The sequence below is a fragment of the Choloepus didactylus genome, chromosome 4 (genome assembly GCF_015220235.1).
Source record: "Choloepus didactylus isolate mChoDid1 chromosome 4, mChoDid1.pri, whole genome shotgun sequence".
NCBI lineage: Eukaryota > Metazoa > Chordata > Mammalia > Pilosa > Megalonychidae > Choloepus > Choloepus didactylus.
In genome coordinates, this window is record NC_051310.1 from 16,299,014 (window position 1) to 16,312,312 (window position 13,299).

General features: G+C 47.2%; 1 protein-coding gene across 4 annotated transcripts in view; it reads left to right on the forward strand.

The window, feature by feature from the left end:
• The first annotated feature begins 1,249 nt into the window (after positions 1-1,249).
• The window catches only part of TC2N (tandem C2 domains, nuclear), a 93,277-nt gene continuing 81,227 nt past the window's right edge, over positions 1,250-13,299 (forward strand). For 3 of the 4 annotated variants that reach the window (XR_005216234.1, XR_005216233.1, XM_037832048.1), the window contains exon 1: positions 1,250-1,330. The gene's annotated coding sequence lies outside the window, so the exon portion shown is untranslated. The remainder of the gene's footprint in view (positions 1,331-13,299) is intronic. The other variant, XM_037832050.1, reaches the window with a different exon arrangement.

Genomic DNA, 13,299 nt, shown 5'->3' on the forward strand with positions numbered 1-13,299 from the left:
CTAATTGGTTTTGTGATTGACCCTCAAGTATCTCAACTGTAAAAAAGTGCATAGTAATAGCTACATCACAATAGCAAGGATTAAATGAGATGACTCATGTGAAAGTTTTGCATAAACAGGAGAGAATTTTGCAAACATTCAAAATAGAATGATACATAACTGAAGGTGAGTGTACTAGGACTTTAAAGCATTGTTTATCCACCTGTTTGTTGAGACACTAATTGCCCTAGGATGTCAATAGGCATTTCTCAAGTAAAGGGTTCTCTGGTCAAATAAATTTGGGAAATGCAGGATTAAACAAAGTTAAACATGGTTCTTTACTGCAGGACTTCTTAAGCCTGTAACATGCTAATGTGCACTGTGAATATCAAGGAGGGCTACCAACTTGTCTTTTTCCCCTAATTAATTTGATTTTATAATCTACCGCTCCCCTCAACTCCGGTGTTTCTAGGAACTGGAGATCTATGGAACGTACTCTGGGAAACACTGTTCTCCAGGAGGAAAAGCATTACCTTTGCTTCAATTTACAATCCATCTCTAAAAGCTGAGCCATTTATTAGCAGATAATCTAGAAATTCATTCAACTTTCCAAGTACAGTGTTGAGAGTCCCACCACGGGAGGTATATAAAAAGGGGGCCAGATTTAGAGGGGATTCCAGCATGGAACGGCAGGATTTAGAGAGGATTAAAGGTAGTGGTGGTGGGGAGGGTGTTGATATACCTTCTAATACAGCTACAGGTGAGGCAGTAGTAGACACAAAGCAACAAAAATGAGAGACGCGGGCTCATTCTCAAATGCTTTATAATTAGTATAGATAAACACTAAAAGGTGAAGTAACAGTAAAAGACAACTAAGAAAACTTCTCCGTTTATTAAGAAAAAGTGCAGAAATACGTCTGGCAAAAAGGACTGCTCCCTCCTCCCCTATTCAGAGAGGATCATCAGACCAAAAGCTTTCCCTTCGTACCCTTCCTACTGCTTACCTCCCTTCTAAGCCCTCAACACATTCTAAGCTCTACCTGTCTCCATTTTAGCGCCTGATCCGAAAGAGCAGCGGAGTGGAGTTGCCAGGAGCGGAGGAGTCCAGCGCGCAAGCGCAGCGCAGCTCAGGTAAGCGCGGGCGGCCCCGCTCCATCCCCGCCCTCCGCGCGCACCTCCCGAAGGGGGGCGCCAGGGCGGACCTGGGGGGCGGGGCTTCGGGGCGCGGCCGCGCGAGGTGACCGGAGTGGAGATCCCCTCCCGCGACACCCGCAAAGCGCCTGCTTCCTGGAGCCCCACGGAGCTGCGCGTGGAGATCCTGCGCAGGGCGGCGGAGCCCCGTCGGGGAAAGGTACGCTTCTCCCGGGCTTGCAGCGCGGCGGGGACCTGGAGCCGCCGTTGACCTCGCCCTCCCGGGGTCGGGGTTCGGGGCTCGGGGCTCGGGGCTTGTTGGGTGAGGGAGTGTGTGCGAGAGCGCGCGAACGAGTCTGCTCGTCTGCTCGGCCCCTGCCTCAGAGCAGTCGTCTCACTCCTAGCCTCGCGGGACTGGATGTGGAGCGACTGTTTCGCTCGCGAGCGCGCGCGCGGTTTCCTTGTTTGTCCTTAACTTTTTTATTTAATGTCGCAGTGGCTGGGGGGCGGGGGGCTGTTCCCGGGTCTCCTCAGCAAAGCCTGCCTCGCGGGAGCCCTGAGGGAGGTTCGGGTCCCCTCCACCACCGCGACCCCGGAGCCTGGGGGGCAGAGACTCACCCTGTGGAGGCAGAGCGGACGGCGGGGGAGGGAGACCCCCGAGCGGAGAGAGGGGTGACCCCAGCCCCGGCCGAGATGGCCGCCGCTGCGCTCCGTGCCCCGTGCTCGCGCTTCCGCGGACGCGCGCCCCAGGTGGGCTCTGGGCTGTGGGGAGCGAGAGAAGCGGATTTCCTTTCCCCGGCGAGGGCTGCTTAGAAAGCGTTGACGGAGTGTTTTCATCTGTGATGATTGTGGAACTTTTTGGAACAAAGAACAGGTGTTAAAATATCGTTTTCCTGTGGGTTTTGCAAGCACGAATTATCAACCAAATAAGGATTTAGATTTGTCTTCTACCTCTTCCAGTTATTTGTTTCTTTTTTGTTTGTTTGTTTCCTTTTTCTTTGCTAGGAAACTGCTATGGATGAATTGTGGTGTATTTTGCACACTGACAGACGTCTGTCTAGGTATAGACAAGATAGATGCCAAACCAAAAACATTGGTTCCTTCAGATTATTTAAAATACCACATGTAAAAAGAATATTTTACCTTTAAAAATATCTCTGGTTCTCGCTTCAGGCAGACAGTTAATAGAGTTGTGTCTGAATTAATAATATGAAAAATATCCTGGAAAATACGAAATAAACTTATCCCTATTTGCCAATTTAATATTTTGACGTATCATTTTATCATGGTTAAAAATTGCTTTTTCTGGAAGGAAGTGCTAATCTCGCTTACCTTTGAGAGCTGGGATTCGAGGAGATTTGTTTTTTATCATCTATTTTAGTATTCTGTAGTTTTTGCTAATGAATATGCGATACTATCCTGTGGGGGAAAGTCTCAATAAAAATTTTCTTTTTTTTTAACCCTTCAAGAAAAAAATGTATCTTTTGTATTTTATTGGCTCCGTATGAATTGTAATTGTTTATTCACAAATAAAATTAACAAATTGAGAGATTAATTCAGGTTGAGAGAAAATGAGTTTGAGATTCCTGTGGGACATTTTGCAGAGATGTCCAGTTGGCAGATATATTTGTATGGAGTTTTTCTGAAGTCAGGATCAGATTTCTGAAGCATCAGTAGATTTGTGGTAATTAATCCTGTAAGAGTGGAAGAAATAATTCAAGAAAGTGCACAATAAGAGAGAAAGACCAAGGAAGGCAAAGGCCAAATGCCAACATTTAAATGATGGTTGGAGATGGCCAAGGAGTCTAAGGAGGAGCATTCAGGAAGAAAGGAGGAAAACCAGGAGATAATGGTGTCACAGAAGCCAAAAGAGGAAAGAGTTTTAATGAGGAGAGAAGTTTATCTCTGAGTCAGATGAGTCAGAGGGATCGTGAAGATAGGAACTGGTAAGTGTCTATTGTCTATGCTAGTTAACAGTGGGTCATTGACGTCAGCAAAAATAATCCAAGTAAAGTGATAAGGAAGGAAGCCAAATTTGAATGAATTTGAGAATGAACAGAGGGTGAAGAAGTAAAGATATTAAGTATAGACTGTTTCTGAGAAACATGAAGAGGAAAGGTGAGAGTGAAAGGTAGGTGTAGTTTATAGTCAGATGAGAACCATATGTAAGAACCAAATGTAAGAACCGTAGAATACATTTATGTTAATATGCATCTCATGACGTTGTTCCTCTCTCATGGTTAACTATCAGAAGCTAAGAGCAAGTAGCTGAGTATATTGAATAATAAAGTATTTCATCTCCCTGCTCCAAATTATGAACACTATTTTGGTGGTATTTTGGTCTGCTCGGTTCCTGTGCTAACTATTAATATCACATTCACTGTACTGGATTATATTTCATTGTGTTCCGGTAGCTTGATACTCCCACTTACTTTTAAGTCATGTGATTTTTTTCATCGATATCTCAGTGACTCTTCTAAAAATCTTATGTAGAAATCAGACGTTTTAACTAAATCAGAATCTAGGAGGCATTACATCAGGTAGGGGGCCTTCACTTTAATTATTATTATATATTCTAGGGGAAATACTCTTTAGATTAAAATTTCTTGCTAATGAGTTTCACTTCAAAACTTCATTGAAAGTTTACTAGTTTTTGTTCTGTTCTATGGTTCAGACATGTAGTAGTATGCATGTTTTCTTTAGGAATGTGGAAAAGAAAGACCAAGATGGGAAAGACTGACAATCAAGTGTTAACAAGGATGTGGGAGCTGGAGTTCTGCTTGGTGAAGTGTAAATTGGTGCAATCACTTTGGAAACCTTTTTGGCATTATCTCCTAAAGTGCAACGTATACCTAAACTATGCCTAAAATGTACCCAGCAGAATTCTAGAAAATGCAGACTAGTCTAAAATGACAGAAAGCAGATCAGTGGTTCCTGGAGGTGGGATTCAGGAAACATAAGGAGGAATGGGACACAAGGAAAAGGAACATGAGGAAACTTTTAGGATATATTCATTTTTTTTTATTGTTATGATGTTGTAACCAAAGTATATTTATGTCTGACTCATCCAATTGTACATTTAAATATATGCAAATTATTATTTGTCTATTATACATCAATATAGCTGTAAAAAAAGATTAAATAGAAACAGTGAAAGAAAACACACCATAAAATATATTTATCTCCTTTAAGTACTGTAGTTATCTCAGAATGATGGGATTGTGGATAATTTTTATATTTTTCATATATTTTTTGTATTTTTCATATTTTGTACTACAACCATGTATTAACTTTGTTTTTAAATGAGAAATTATTTTCTATGTGCAAAATAGTGCTTTCAACACATCTACAATTGTAAGAATACAGATACAATACTTAGGTACACATATCATGCTTAAGAAATAATGGATTATCAATATTTTTGAAGTCCCCATATATAGTCTCCCTGATTGTATCTTTCTCTTTCCACTTCCTTGATTTTCTGTATAGGTTTACCATGTATGTATGTATTCCTAGACAATGGATTGTTTAGGTTTGCCTTTTTTGGAATGCTTTATAAATGGAATTATATTACATGATTTCTGTGACTTGCGTCTTTTGCACATTATATTTGTGACACTCGTCCAACTTGATGTGTTACAGTATGTTTACTTTTTATTGCTGTATATCCTTCCATTGTATGACTTTTGCTACTGCCTATCCGTATTCCTGTTGATGGATATTTGGGGTGATTCCAGTCTTCTTTTTTTTTGTAATTTAATTTTTACTTTTTGCCATTAAACACAATTTTGCTATGACCATCGTATTATGTTTCTTTGTATTCAGGTTCAAGAATTTCTTTAGGCTATTTACGTAGGAGTAGAGTTGTGGATCTTCAGTTTTACTAGATAATACTGCATTGCTTTATAAAATGATTGTACCAGTCTACTCTTACAAGCAGTGTGTAAGTGTTCCCTTTGTTTCCTTTCTCAATAACATTTGTAATTACCTGAATTTTTTCTTTTTGGCAATCTGGTAGGTGAGAAATGGTACTCCGTTGTGGCTTTAATTTAAATTTCCTTAATTATTTGAAGTTTTGAACCTTTCTTAGTTCTTTTTCTACGGGGTGTCTATTTATGTCTTTTATCTAGTTTTTTCTTTCCTTTTTGTCCTTTAAAAAGTGATTTCTAGAAGTTCTTCCTATATTCCGGATACTAATCCTTTGTCAGTTATGTGTGTGGCAGACATCTTTTTCCTGTGTATAACTTATCTTTTCACTTTCTTGATAGTGTCTTTTGATGAACCAATTTTATATTCTAATGTAGTGGAATATGTCATCGTTTTCCTTTATGGTTTGTGCTTTCGGCATTTTGTTTATTAAATCTTTCCCATCCCTGAGGTCATAAAGTTATGTTTTGATATTTTCTTCTAAAACTTTTAAATGCTGCCTTTTGTATTTATGTTAATCCATGTGGAATGCATTTTCATGTGAAGGGTGTGTGTGGGGTGTCTAGTTTCATTTTTTTACGTATGGGTAATCAGTTTTTCCCAGTATCATTTCTGAGTATTCTGTTTTGCCTTCCAGTGATCTATAAATCTTTATCATATATCAAATTTCCATGTATTTGTGGATATGTCCTGGGCAATTCTTTGGTCTGTTTGTATATCCTTGCAGCAGTCTTACTTACTTTAGGTGTTTAAAGAACCTTGATACCTGATAAAACAAGTTACTCACCCGTGTTCCTTTTGAGACTAGACTCCTTCTCAAATTAATGTTTTAATTAAAAGGTTAACCTTTATATAATGTGTTATTTTATTCTTACATATCTACTGTAATCACCTGAGGTCACAACTTAACTGGAAGCTACCTAATGTAGACTGGATCAGGCTGTCTATAGTTTTCACAAATCCTTTTTAACTCACTAGAGTTAATTTTAACTTGAAAAATAAATATAGGATTTTCATTTTGGGATTATAGTATGTTGAGGTATTGAAATCACCATGAAAACAGCTAAAAATTCTGTATTTAAAAAAGTCCAAAAAGTTAGAAATTAATGCTGAAATTTAAGAGAGAGCTGAAAATCCAAGAAGCTAAAGGAGTCTTTAGTCTTATTTGCTCAGAGGGTATTTGCTAAACTAGGGGAATTTGAACTGTGATTTTGGTGGATTTGCAGAATGAAAGAAAAAGATAGAAGTCGGCTCAGGGCTCATTCAAGGTAAACTAACAGGAGACTTTCTGTCCATAATTGTGGGATCCCGAAGAGCTGTGATATCATGGTAGGGATGAAAACTCACTCTACTTCCTTCAAGAGTCTGCAGGGAAAGTTGCCTGATGCCAAGTAAAACAGAGGGACGAACTCTCCTTGGGAAGTTGTAACCACCAAACAGACGATGAGGGAAAGTTTACATCACTTTGGTGGTCTCAAAGAATTTCAACATATAAATTTTTTGCCTTTTTTTGAGATATAATTCACATACTATAAAATTCGCCTATAAAGTATACAATTCGGTGGTTTGTAGTATATTCATAAAGTTGTACAGCCATCACCACGATCTAATTCCAGAACATTTTCATCACACCAAAAACAAACCTCATTCCCCATTTTTCCCCCCCTTCAGTCTCTAATCTACTTTTTATCTCTATGGATCTGCCTATTCTGGATATTTCATATAAATGGAATTATACAATATGTGGTTTTTTATGTCTGCGGTCGCAGCTAGGGGCGGGCAGCCACGGAACCCTCTGCGCTCAGCGTTGCTTGAGGGGTACCGGCAGCAGCTCTTCCCGGAGGCGAAGGTGAGGCGGGGGACTTGGCCGAGTCCCCGGCGGAGGCGTGCAAGGTGTGGAGGGCGGCGAGAGAGGGACGCGAGACACTCTCTTTTCAAGGTAGTAGAACAAAAAGCCTTTATTCAGGGGTGAGCACAAGTTATATAGGGTGGCATAGAGGGTGGGGTCGGTGTTAGGGGTGTGGGGTCCTTACATGGCAATGCTGAGGGGATAAAGGCTAGGATTGGTTCTGAGAGGGCGCGGAGGTCGTTTGAAAAGGGCGGGAGTTGCTCTGGCAACGGCGTATGCGCACTGGCGGTGGCGGGAGTTGCTCTGGCAACGGGGAGTGTGCGGGCAAGATAAAGGGGGCGGTTTTCTCTGGCAAGCTTCCTCTAATGGTTGTATTTTGGGTGAGGGAGATGGGGCCTGTAGCCGGCTCCACTTTCTCAGGCCCGGGGGGCTGTGGAGGGTATTACTGCCCATGCCCACTACCCTCTCCAGGGGCTGGCCAGGTTCCCTGGGGGGGGGCTGTGGAGGGCGCTACTGCCCATGCCCATCGCCTCCCCCAGGGGCTGACCAGGTTTCCTGGCCCCGGCCCGCCAAGTTGGAACTCAGCACTAGCAACCCGCAATTCCCCCTTCTTTTCTAATTAGATGAAGAAGCTCACAGGAGAGATCCGCCAAGGGATGAGGGAAAGGGGAGGCCGGGGAGGGGAAAAGGATTGACGGCCGCTCAGAGAGGCTGGAGCTCGGCGTTGGTGTGGCGCCCGGGCGCTCGAGAGGGGCCTCGCTGCTTGCGGGATGGACGAGGGTGGTGACGCTGCGGAGGGCTAGCTTTTTCAGTAGAGGCAAGTCGTTGATACTGGGCTTGCACAAATGATGAGAAGACAGCATTGGCCTGGCTTTTAGCAAGTTGGACAAGTCTGCGGATAACACAGGGCCCTAGGGTGAGAGCTAGAATAATTATTAGTAGGGGGCCGATGAGAGGGAGGAGGTATGGGAGGAGGGGGGCAAAGATGTGGGACTAATAGTTGGTGGCTTCACGGTCCCTTTTGCGTTGTTCTAGTCCCTCTCGGACCTTCTTTAGGCTGTCTTCGGCGAGACCTGTGGAATTGGCATATACACAGCATTCTTCTCCTAGGGCGGCGCAAAGGCCTCCTTCTTTGAGGAGAAGAAGGTCGAGACCTCGGCGGTTTTGGAGCACGACCTCAGAGAGGGAGTTAACAGAATTTTTAAGATGGGAAATAGCGTTTTGTAGGTGACGAATGTCCTCGTCAACAGCCGCCCGGAGGTGAGTTAGGGCGGAGCCTTGACTGGCTAGCGCAGTGATTTTGGTGCCAGTGCCTGCAAGACCTAGGAGGGTGGCGACCGTGAGGGCGGTGATGGGCTCTCGCTTTTGCAGAGGGGCAGGAGTTGCAGTTCTTTCTAGGCGGAGGAAGAAGTCTTCCTCGCTGTGGTATAGGACCCTAGGGATAAGGACAATTAGGAGGCAAGTTTCATGAGTTGTATTGAGAGTTCGCACGTTAAGGCAGGGGGTAAGTCCTGTAGAGGAGCAGAGCCATTGGGAGGAGTTGTGGGGAATAAGAAATTTGGCAGAGCTGTCGGGGGATGAGTAGTTGGCACAAGCTGTGAGGTTGGGAGAGTTGTATGAGAGAGGGCGGATGCACTTTCCTGTGGAGGAAACTGAATGAAAGGTTAGGGGGACGGCAGAGGTATTTCAATTGCATTTCGAGGGGCTATTCTCTGTATTTTCCGAAAAGGAGAGGTTGGAGGCGACGGGCTCATACAGGGAGGAGGAGGTGGAGAGGCAAAGCCAACAGGAGGAGGTAAGATTGGGGTGGGAGGAATTCACTGAGGTGAAGGCCGCTTGGATAAGGCTGAGGAGGGGAGAGGAGTAATGAGAGGGGGGCAGAAAAGGTTGGGGTGGTGGGGTTGGCGATGCGCTGTTTGCAGCTGAGGTGCGGCTGGAGGGCCGTGGATTAAGGGGGTTAAGGACTTTGTTGGGGCCAACGCCGCTCGGATTGGTGGCGGTGGGGTGTCTTTTTTGTATGGAGAAGAGACCACCCCAATCATAGCCCTCCATGTAGAGGCGGAGGCCATATGTGCGGCCACTAAGCCAATTGTCCTCGCCGGGGTTTTTAACCTTAAGGGTTATATTGCGCCAATTTGGCTTTGTCCATGACACTTGGAGGTGCTGATCTCTATTGGGAGCTCCAGACCATCCGTAGGCCATTGTTTCACACCCCCAGGAGGGGCAATAAAAATGCGAGGGGTCAGCACAGCCTTTGCCTGTGGAGGGACAAATGTAATAACCAGAAACGAGGCCGCCTTGACATTGATTACGTAACCAATTATTGTTGTTTAAACCTGTGAATTGAACAAAATCACAAATGCTGGCAGTAAACGAAGGAGCCTCGGCTGTAACATTATAGAGGAGGTCCTTCTCTATCCCCCCCATGATATGGACTGTCCAGTTAAAAGGTTGGTGTAGTGAGTTGGCCTGGGTGGAAGAGGCGAGGGCAAGCATGATCATTAGAAGGGAAGCAATGCTTGGGTGGGGGTTATGGAGGTGCAGGGGGCTTGCTTTTGCCCGTCTGTATAGGCGCATAATCTCCATGATTTCTTGTCTCTCCGGGGGTATCTCCGGACTGGGCTTCCGGTCTAGGTGCAAGGTTGTCATCTGGTACACCAGGTTGCGGAGACGACGGCGTTCTCGTCTCGTTAGACGCGTGGCTGCTGGTGGCGGGTCGGATTGCTCTTCCTGGGATCCAGATTGGCTGTGATGCATCATCTGGGAAAACACAAGCAAACCCGCGCCCCTGGGCGAGGAGTGGGGAGGGACCCTTCCAGGCATTACTCTCTGGGTCCTTCCAGTAGACCATCGGGGCCTGGATGGGCCTATACGAGGGCCCCCAATGTCTATGTAGGGGTGAAAGCCCTTCCTTATTGAATGTGAATAGGTTAAGGTGAATAAGGGCTGCTATGATAAGGTCCCCTGGAGCTGCCTGGGGGAGCATGGCCCTTTTTTTTTCAATTTGTGTTTTTAAGCGGCGGTGGACTGCTTTCACAATGGCTTGCCCCTGAGGATTATAAGGGATGCCAAAATGATGGGTGATGTTATATAACTGAAGAAAGGCCGCAAAGGAGGCACTGCGATAGGCAGGCCCATTGTCCGTTTTTATGTCCCAGGGGACTCCCATGAAGAGAATTCCTTGTCTCAGGGCCTTGATACAGTGTTTGGCCGTTTCCCCGGCAAGGGGGACTGCATAACACATGGCCGAGAAGGTGTCAATTATTACATGTACATACTTGAGGCGCCCAAAGGACGGAACGTGAGTTACGTCCATTTGCCATCTAGAATTGGGTTTTAGGCCTCGTGGGTTGACTTCCTGAGGTTGCAGGGGGCCAAGCGGCGCGAAGGGCGCACAAGTTGCGCAATTGCGGACAAGATGTTTACAGGTGTCTAGGGGGAGGCCACATAGATGATGCAACGATGCAGCCGAAAAGTGAAACTTAGAATGCAATAACTTGGCCTGGTTAACAGCGTCCCCCGGAGGGGCCGCTGTGCGAGTTAGCATTGCTTGGGTATCTTGAGCTGAGACCGCTTGGTCTACTATACTGTTGCCATCAGACAAGGGCCCCGGAAGGCCTGAGTGACTACGAATGTGGCTAATGAACCAAGAATCCTGTCGATGCTCCAAGATGCTCCTGAGGTCAGAAAGTGCTTTATCGATGGCCGAGTTTCCCGGGAAAAAGGTGGAAAACGCGAGGACTCGGCAGACCTGATAAGTGTAGAGGCTGTCGGTGAAAATGTTTACTGGGTGGTCCCAGTGGGTGTTCAGCGCGTATGACACCGCCAGGATTTCCCCCACTTGGACTGAATGAAGGTTGACATAGCTGAATAGGCGGGGTTCTGGGTGGTTTGGGGGATAAGAGAGGAAGGCGAAACGGGTTTTGGAGGCGTCAGTAAAGACGGTAGTGGCACCCGGGATGGGTGCAGAGGAGGGGAAAGGGTGGAAGGGGCTGCGGAAGGGAAGCTTGGCGAGCCCCTGTAACAGTCGATGGCTAGGATAGTGGCAGCTGAATTCCCCATGAAATCCTTCTAAAAGGATTTGCATATCCGGGTTATTACGTATAAGCAGGCGGGTTTGGCCTGCGTCCAGGGGCCAAACAATTTTTTCCGGCGGCGCTCCAAATACATGAACAGCCAGGGTGACTAGATCTGAAGCTAGGCTGATTTAGAGCCGCACTGTGGGGCAGATTTTCCTAAGCCGGCTTTTAGCGGGGTGCGCCCAAAGTAGGGGGCCATCTTGCCACAGGCAGCCCATGGGTGTTCCGGGCGTAGGAAGGATGAGTGCCATAAGATTGCCCTCTCTAGTGCTGAACCTGTTGAGACAGCAGGCGGCAAGCGCCTTGTTAATGGCGGCAATGGCTTCCTTTGCCTCCTGGGTGAGCTTAATGCGCCGGGAGACCGCTAGCGGCGGGGCTTCTGGGACACTCAGCAGCATAAAGAGTGGTTGGAGCTGCGCGGTGGTGATCGGCAACGCAGAGCGGAGCCAATTGATTTGACCGCAGAGCTGTTGGAGCTCAGTGATGGTGACCCGATCTGGTATGTCCAGCTGGGGAGCGGATGGGGCAATGGTTTTATCAATGCTAAACCCTAAGAAGGCCAATGGCGGCACAATCTGAACCTTTTCGGGCTGAACCGTAAGGCCGAGGTCAGCTAAATTAGTGGTGAGGTCTTTGAGGATTAGAGGAAGCGCCTCGGCGTTCTCAGAGGCCACCAAGATGTCATCCATGTAATGGATGAGCATGGCCCGCTTTTGCAGGGGGGCCACTGCGTGATTAACATACATTTGGTAGATGGCCGGACTGTTACGCATCCCTTGAGGGAGGACTTTCCATTGGTACCTGCTAGCCGCGCCCGCGTGATTGGGGACGGGGACTGTAAAGGCAAAGCGAGGGCGGTCTCGCTCATGTAGCGGGATGGAAAAGAAACAGTCTTTGATGTCAATGGTGGCTACGTGATAGTGAGCCGGGATGGCCACCGGATGGGGGAGGCCAGGCTGCGGGGAACCCATGGGAAGAATATGCTTATTGATCTCCCGCAGATCATGGAGGAGCCTAAATTTTCCTGTGGCTTTTTTATGAATAACAAACACTGGCGAATTATAGGGACTAGTAGAAGGTTTTATGTGGCTTGCGTCCAATTGTTCTTGGACAAGGGCTTGGAGTGCAACTAATTTGTGCGTGGGAAGAGGCCACTGCTCCACCCATATAGGTTCCTCAGTATCCCACTGCAGAGGAACGGGCGCTGGAGGTGTTAAGCGAGCAGTGGCGCACATTATTGGGGGGGCTGCGTGGTAAGCACTGCCTCAGAGGCGGCGAGGATATTACGGCCCCATAAAATTTGGTCTATGGTGTGTAGGAACAACGGGCGGAAGGTGCCTGAGTGGCCTTCTTCATTCTCCCACTTAATGGGTCCCATGGCCTGAAGAGAAGTGGAGGTACCGGTGGCTTCCACTACCGAGGGACCATTGAGAATCATGCACATGGTGGCACACTGAGCGGGCATGCAAGAGACTTCTGCCCCTGAATCGAGCGTGCCCGTGTACTATTGCCCCCCTATTTTTAATTTACGGGTAGGCTTTTCCGGAGTGATAGGGACTGTCCAGAGAAGCGTTTTATGGCCTTCCTTTTGAGGCTCTGGCGGGGAGATTTCAACGGTGCCGTTAGATGCCACATGCCACTGGTACGGGCAATTCCCCCTAGGGGAGGAAGGATGACAATGGTAGGGGCACTCGGGAAGTCCTTTGGGGCCACTGTTGTGGCCCCCGGTGGGATGATTAGTTCCATTAGAACCGGCTGGGACGCTGCCTCTTAGGGGCGGGGCTGAGGCTTGCCCCGCTTGGAGTTTAAAGCTTGCTCAGCGCCTTGGTGCTGACTCTGACTGGGGCGGAGGGGTTTGGGGTTAGATTTGCAATCGCGCGCCCAGTGATAGCTACGCTGACAGCGTGGGCAAGGAGTGGGAGGGGGGCGCCCATTGCGCGGCATGAAAGGCGGGCGGTTGACCTCCGCATTGGGGCACTCCCGGGCAAAATGGCCGCTCTGCCCGCACTTGAAACAACCGGCGGTGGCGGCTAAGGCGGCAGTGACAGCGCCAGAGACAGCCTGGGCTAGGGACGCGGCAGTTGGGTCAAAGGCGCTGCAGGCAAGTACCCAATCGTGTATGTTCTTCTCTCGCAAGGGAAGGATAGCCTGCTTGCAAGGGGGATTGGCTCCCTCGAGAATGAGTTTTCGAGCGAGGGCCAGTTGGGCCTGGGGATCACTAACCTTTCGAGCGCAGGTTTCTTCGACCCTGGAGACAAAGGTGGCGAAAGGCTCACTTGGCTCCTGGAGGAGCTTGGTGAATTTATTAGGCCGACAGGCGGAGCAGTTGGCAAA